At 41.0% G+C, this 7,020-nt stretch overlaps 1 pseudogene; it reads right to left on the bottom strand.

Moving 5' to 3' along the window:
- Positions 1-5,170: 5,170 nt before the first annotated feature.
- Positions 5,171-5,851, bottom strand: LOC130855340 (actin-related protein 2/3 complex subunit 3-like; annotated as a pseudogene).
- Positions 5,852-7,020: the final 1,169 nt, after the last annotated feature.

Below are 7,020 nucleotides of genomic sequence, written 5' to 3'. Positions count from 1 at the left end.
ATTTGTGTAATGATGACTGATGGTAGGTAAAATTTTATTTATTATCTTACAATGGCAATTGACTCCTGAGAATTTCTTTGAATGCTAGAAAAAGGGAAAAATGATTAAGACACCATTTATGTTTATAGTCAGATTGGGAAGAAGAGGCCACAAAGTTCAGAAAACAGTAGCTGAGAGACAAGAGAGGTCTGTGTTCCTATGAATCCGTTTATCCTTGGAGGAGTCTGGGACACCAGGGAAATCTTTTGTAATGCTGGGAGCCACATCTGTATACTATACTTATAATGTTGCTCACGTGCTGTGTCATGGTAACACTCCCTTTGGCTTCGGCCTCCTTAGATGAAAGATGCTGCCAAGGTCAAAGCTGGCCTGCTGTGATAGGAGACCAGCAGCTTCAGTGGGTGGAATCTTTTTCTCAGTTACATGTCTAGATGTCTTTGGATCTGATTTCTCACATCAAGCCCATAAATTTTCCTCTGTTCATCAGTTTTTCTGCCTGTAATTTGTCAGTCATGTGGACATTGCCGGAGTGATGTACCTAAAAGAGTATCCCAAACATTTTGAACACATACAAGACATTGTTATTTAAAATTATCTCTTAAGATTCCATAGCTAAGAAACATCTTTTGGGGGCCTCGGCCTCGTCTACTCAGAATTCCTTGCTGGAGGCACAGCTGGGAAGTAAGTCTTGAAATGAGACATGAAGAGAGTGAATAGACTTTACTAACAGTGTCCATAGATTTATTCCTCAAAGTTGTGGCACAACTGTTTGCTAGACCACAGTCATGAAATTCTCAGCATCATCTTCCACATGTTAGGCTGAAAACACCAAAACAAACAAACAAAAACCCCAAAACAAGGACCGGATTTTATCCAGCTCTCATATTCCAAACGCATTTCAAAGTTCAGTTACAAATGTTGTTAAGGTAAGAATCTTTGCTTGCTGTTACATAGTTCTCTGCTTTATGACAGTCATCCTACGCTATTGTCTCTGCCCTCGGCATGCTTTGCTTATTAGTCTCCTCTTCCCTTTCTTCTTTCTTCATAATCCTGATTTACTCTATTAATAGAACTTTAAACTTGACGGGGTGTGGTCATAGTATAGGTAACTCACAAGACCTAACAGTATATTTAGATAATGAAAAGTATTGAATGATGAGTCTGGATGAGGAAAAGTTGTTCATATCGCTTCTCCATCAAAGGAAACTGCTCTGAGATTCAGTCTAAAGAGACTGAATTTTCAATATGTAGGAACGTGATTTGGTGGATGGTCTTGCTGCTTTTCTGAAGGAGATCCTGTTGCTCTTCCTGGGAGGAGGGTGCTTGGTGAGCCCTGCCCAGAGGCCATGGTAATCAGAAACGCAACAGAACATCCTGTTCCTGGGAGACCTTCTGCTTTGTTGTTTGTGCTCTAGAGACTTGGCTCCTGGCATTCTTGTGCAGACCTTTGGACCTTGGCAAGGCCACTTGGTTTCTATCTTGATGCGTATGCTAGCCTGGCTCTGGTTTTGTGTGTGGTGTGGATGTGGAGGGTACTCAGACCCTGCCACACACTTGCCCACGGGCCCCCTACTAAGTTTTAGAAGCAGCAATAGAACATGCAGTTCACTTGGAAATAGAAACTATTCCTTGAGCAAAAAAGTAACAAAACATCTTTCCTAATTCTTGCCTAAATAATGAGGGACCAGGTCTCTGGCTTTAATGGTGATTTTTAAAGTTTTTGACTATTGCCAGATACCAATGCTAAATACTTTTAGATGTACAACTTGATTTGAATAGTATATACCAGAAGAGCACAGAGGCTTTTGATAACATAGTGCCAAGTGAGGATAATAGCATATGATCCCAAGAAAATCATTCAAACAGCTTGGGGCCTTGGTAGTTGTATCTGGAACATGGGACCAAAATGTAAAAGCAGTATAAATAATAAAACCTTCCTCACTGCGGTTTTGGGAAGGATACCAGGTATTCTTCATGAAGTATTTTAAGTCTCCTGGAAGGAAGGCCCATTTTAATTTCAAGGTATTACTATTACTAATTCTTAGTCATGATATTGCACACTGTAAATGGGAAATGAAAGAGTAGATGAATTGAGTAATGAGGCTAAAACCACACAGTGAGCTGGGGGAAACCCCCCAAAAAAGAGATGTTTTGTTTCATCAAGAAACACAGCTGTGTCTGGGCAAAGCCCCAGAGTTTAAAGTGACAAGGACATTGACATAGACCCTGAATTCATAGGCATGTAGACAAATAATACAATTACACTGGTGCAATGCACGTGGAGTCACACCAGTCCTTGTCTTTGGAGGAGAGGGGAGGTGGGTCCTGCTCAGGATGAGACTCTTGTGTGGTTGATCTGCAGGTGTAGGGAGCAGGTGTCTTCCGGGAACTCCCCCCAGGTTTCTGATGGCAGCTGGGTTGAGAGGCTGCAGGTGGAAAGGGACAAAATACCTTGAGCTCTGTGTGGTGGGATCCTACTTTCATCTCCCAGACACTTTAAGTGTTGCCCAAACTCATGGCCTTTCAACCAGGAAAGCATCACAGAAAGATATTATGGCAATCAGTTGTGAAATGGAAAAGATGACGGGGCAAGACTTTGTAAGCAGTCAGTATGAAGAGAAAGAAGGAAATTCAGCCAAGCGATGTCTTTGCTGTTTGCCTCAAGGTTATATTTTGTAACACATAATGGCAACAATTAAACAAGGACACAGTATTATCTAATTTGTGCTGTTGTCTTCCCTGGATCTGGTACATTTTCTGCAGGAGCCCACCTTTATCTCTAGGATCCTCTGGCAAACAGTTCCCTTTCAGCTCTGGTCTTTTTTTTTTTTTTTTTTAAAGTTCTTTATTGGAATATATTTGCTGTACACTCTTGTACCAGTTTTTGAGGTACACCAAAGTGAATCAGCTGTATTTATACATATATCCCCATATCCCCTCCCTCCCGCGACTCCCTCCCCCCTCCCTGTCCTGGCCCTCTAAGGCATCTCCCTTCATCAGGTTGATCTTTTGTTATGGTAAAAGGAACTTGATGCTGAAAGCAGCTGGCTCTTTCTGCCCTCAGCTCCCCCTGGTGGTTAACATGTTTTTCATTTTTGTTCCAAGTTGCACCAGTCTGGTTCAATTTTTATTTCTGTTAGTTTTTAATGAGTTAGTAACTCAATGGTCCTGGCTCTGAATTTCTTGAATGTAGGTTGTTGGTAAGGATTGAATCAGCTTGTTGGCGCCTAATAGGCTCTGAAATCCAGTAACATTCATTGTGTGTTTATTTACTCAGGTGGCTATTGGATCCCAGAAGGAGAAATGGCCAAAGAGTAGAATCCAGTCAAAGCCTCTTTGGTTGCCAAGAAGGTTCTAGTTGCATAAGCTCTGTCCTCATTGAAGCATTCACGCTTCAAAGGAGTATGTTACTATCTCCTTTTCTTAACACTTATTTTATTTTACAAGAAACTTTCACAGCTTCCAAACCAATAAGTATGTCAGATTTGGTCCAAGCTCTACAAAGTGTGTGCTATGAAGATTTTCTAATTAGAAATTAACTTACATTACAGCTATAACTCTATACACTGAACCTTATGCAGAATGATAGTGGAAATTAACTGAGTAGCCAGTAATTTATATCTAAAAGCTACCATCACCGCATATGCTGAGGGAAGCATTGGTGAGTATACTTGAGATACATTTACAGGGAAAAAAAATTAAAATAGTATAGTAGAGAAATTCTGACCCTAGGATTAATAAAACCATATTTTGTTAAACCAAATACCTAAACAATTATATACAAAAGGATAATTTGTTCACAGCATGTAAATAATCATGATTCTCAGTGGGAACTATTTGCATTTTTAATTGTCACTAGTAATGAAGAGTTGTATCTTATTCATCCTCTTGTCATTGGAAAGGATACTTTACCATAAATTTAATTTAATTTTTTATCATAAAGATGTTATCCTAAAATCCTTGGTTACAATCTCCTTTTGTAGGATGTCTTTCTTTTTGTCTGTCTCTCTGTTTTGTTTCATTTGTTTTTGTTCTTTTGGTTGGTTTTTTAAAAATCAACTATTATAACTGATTGAGTGAGGCTCAGGGTGGTATGTACAACGATGAGTCAAAAATTATCCACAATCTGGCTGTAGAATTTATTTTAATTAACTTTTAGAAAAGACAAATACATCATTTTTGGACATAATCTCCTTGCTTTTCAATACACTTTGTCCATCTGTCAACAAGCTTTCATATTCCCTCATTAAAACATGTTTTAGGTTGAGCTGCGAGCCATGAATGCACTGCTGTCTTCACTTCATCACAAGTGAATCTTCATCCTCATAGGGATGCTTTCAGGAGACCAAACAGGTGAAAGTCCGATGGAGCAAGATCAGGACTATAGGGAGGATGCTTTAATACCTCAAAACAAAGTGAGCAGAAGTGTGTGGATGTGCACACCCTCAGATCACAAAAAACGATTCACTGCACACTGCTCTTCTTTCGTGCAAATCACAAGTGGAGCACCCATTTTTTTAAAAATAAATTTATTTATTTTATTTATTTATTGGCTGTATTGGGTCTTCATTGCTGCACACGGGCTTTCTCTAATTGCTGCAAGCGGGGGCTACTCTTCCTTGTGGTGTGCAGGCTCCTTATTGTAGTGGCTTCTCTTGTTGTGGATCATGGTCCCTAGGCACGTGGGCTTCAAAAGTTGTGGCACATGGGCTCAATAGTTGTGGCTCACGGGCTCTGGAGCACAGGCTCAATAGTTGTGGTGCACGGTCTTAGTTGCTCTGTGGCATGCGGAATCTTCCCACAGCAGGGCTCGAACCCGTGTCCCCTGCATTGGCAGGCGGATTCTTTACCACTGCGCCACCTAGGAAGTCCCGGGGCATCCATTTTTACTCACACCACAGTTGCAAATGAACTGATGTAACACGTTCACACCTGCACAGCAGTGACTGGGGAGACAGTAGCCTTGACTGGAAAGTGTTGATAAGACAACGCAGCCAACAGATGTTTTTTTTTTTTTGAAATGTTAGAAATTTCTTTATTATTACTTATTAAGCACCAGCTTAATACTGTGGAAATTTCAAATCACCAGTCAACAGCTCATTCTTCCCCAGCCCCCCACTCCAAATTCTTGATAAAGAGCTCTTCAAGTAAAGACATGTTCTCTTCTCCTCTGTGTAAAACTTTATGAAATAAAGGCAAAGAACTGTGTACATCTTGCTGTAAATGCTGCCCACAGCTGTGGAGACAGTGTCTGCCCAAGGCTCCCTTTACTGTCCAGGTCCTGAAAGACTCTTATTGATGAATTGTCTCTTCACAAAGCAAGTCCACCACTTGCTGGGTTTATCATTCTGAGGGTCAAAAACTTTCTCACAAAGTCTCAGTCCAGTCTCTTGCCTCAGCGGTTGTAAGTAGGCCCTCATTACTTCATCTTCCTGTTTGTTTGCAGGTTTGGCATAAATCTCATTAAGTGGAAAACCAGGCCCTCTGGGAATGGGAAAATTAGTGATTCGCAGTGTATACATTTCTTTCTCGCCTTGGCTTTTAGAATTGCACTTTTGGAGTTTTTTTAGACACTCAGAAATGTAGAGAGTTATTATATCAAGGTCCTATCAGCTTCATTCTTAATTTCATAGTTTTTGAAGATGACACTGGCCTTGAAGTAATAGATAGCTTCATCCACAATATCTGTATCTTTTGTTTCTCTAGGAGCAGGTCCTTTGAACTGACTTCTGATAGGCAACAGTGCCATGTTTCCAATGAGTTTGGTGTCAGGGTCCATGAGGGAAGAGTGGTAAGCCGGCATCTTGGAGGCACCTGGGTTTCAGCCCCAGCGAGGAGGATCGGGTTAGAGTGCAGCACTTCCGGTCTCCAGATGTTTTAATATAACTGGAGTGTAGATAATCTTTGACTCACCCTTGTATATGCTTTTCTGAAAGCCGGCCTGAAGGCTGAATTAGGGATAACAACTTTTGCTCTGAAGAGAGGAGCTGAATTTGAGTTCTCATTAGTGTAAGTGCCAAGGTAACAACCCACAGTCTTCCTTAATATAGTGGTTCCTATTTACATACCATATCCTCAGACTACCTCTATGGTAACTTTCTTAAAGTTTTTCTTTAAAATGATGCATCTTTTGCTTAAATAAACTTTCGTTAAGTGGAACTTTTAGATAATGACTTCAGATGAAAAACCAGAATTCCCTACCACAATAGATGGTAACGATGAAAAGAAATAATGGTAAAAACAAGAAGATATTATTGAATTCCAGCTAGACACTGGAACCTGCCAAGGCCCTGGGCCTAAGGATTTCTCTCTTTTGGTTTCTCTCCTTTTTTGTAGAGAGTTAAAGACACTAAATGGAGACTTTCTCTAGACATAATGAGGAGTGTAGAAAAACTGGAAAGGGAAGAAATGTCTCACAATGCGATTGAGTGGTGTTATTTAATACCTGCCCCCAGCCCCAAATCACCTTCATCGTAGAAAACATTACCTCGGTAAAACCAATCAAACCCCCTAAGTTTAACTGGGGGTGGCGATGTACCCATGTGAGACCAAGATGAACCTAAGGCTCTTATTCTCCAAAAGTTCTTCTTCCTCTTGGGGATTTCTAACTGCTGCTGCTGCCACCATGATGGCCTCCAGGTGGGTCCTCCTGGACGTTCTGGCTCAAAGAGGAACACAGCCTTCATTCCTTACTTCCCCTGAGGACACCTGAGAAGACATTGGACATTTACATAAGACGTTATAAACAAATAGGATAACAGAAAGGAAATAAAGAGAATAGCTTAATTTGCCTTTTTATCTTTGGTTTGGAGTTCCTCTAAGGCAGTGGTTCTCAAACTTTAGCTTGCTTGGAAATCACCTGGAGGCCTTGTTAAAACACTGCGTGCTGGGCCCACCCCCTAATATTCTGACTCAGCAGGTCTATGTTGGGACATGAGAAACTACATGCGGAACAGGTGTGTAGGCGAGGCTGCGGCTGCTGGTCTGGAACTCACACTCGGAGAACTGCTATCCAGAGGA

The sequence above is a fragment of the Hippopotamus amphibius genome, chromosome 1 (assembly GCF_030028045.1).
Source record: "Hippopotamus amphibius kiboko isolate mHipAmp2 chromosome 1, mHipAmp2.hap2, whole genome shotgun sequence".
Lineage (NCBI taxonomy): Eukaryota > Metazoa > Chordata > Mammalia > Artiodactyla > Hippopotamidae > Hippopotamus > Hippopotamus amphibius.
The sequence above is the reverse complement of the archived record's forward strand: the minus strand, read 5'-3'. Positions and strand labels throughout refer to the sequence as shown.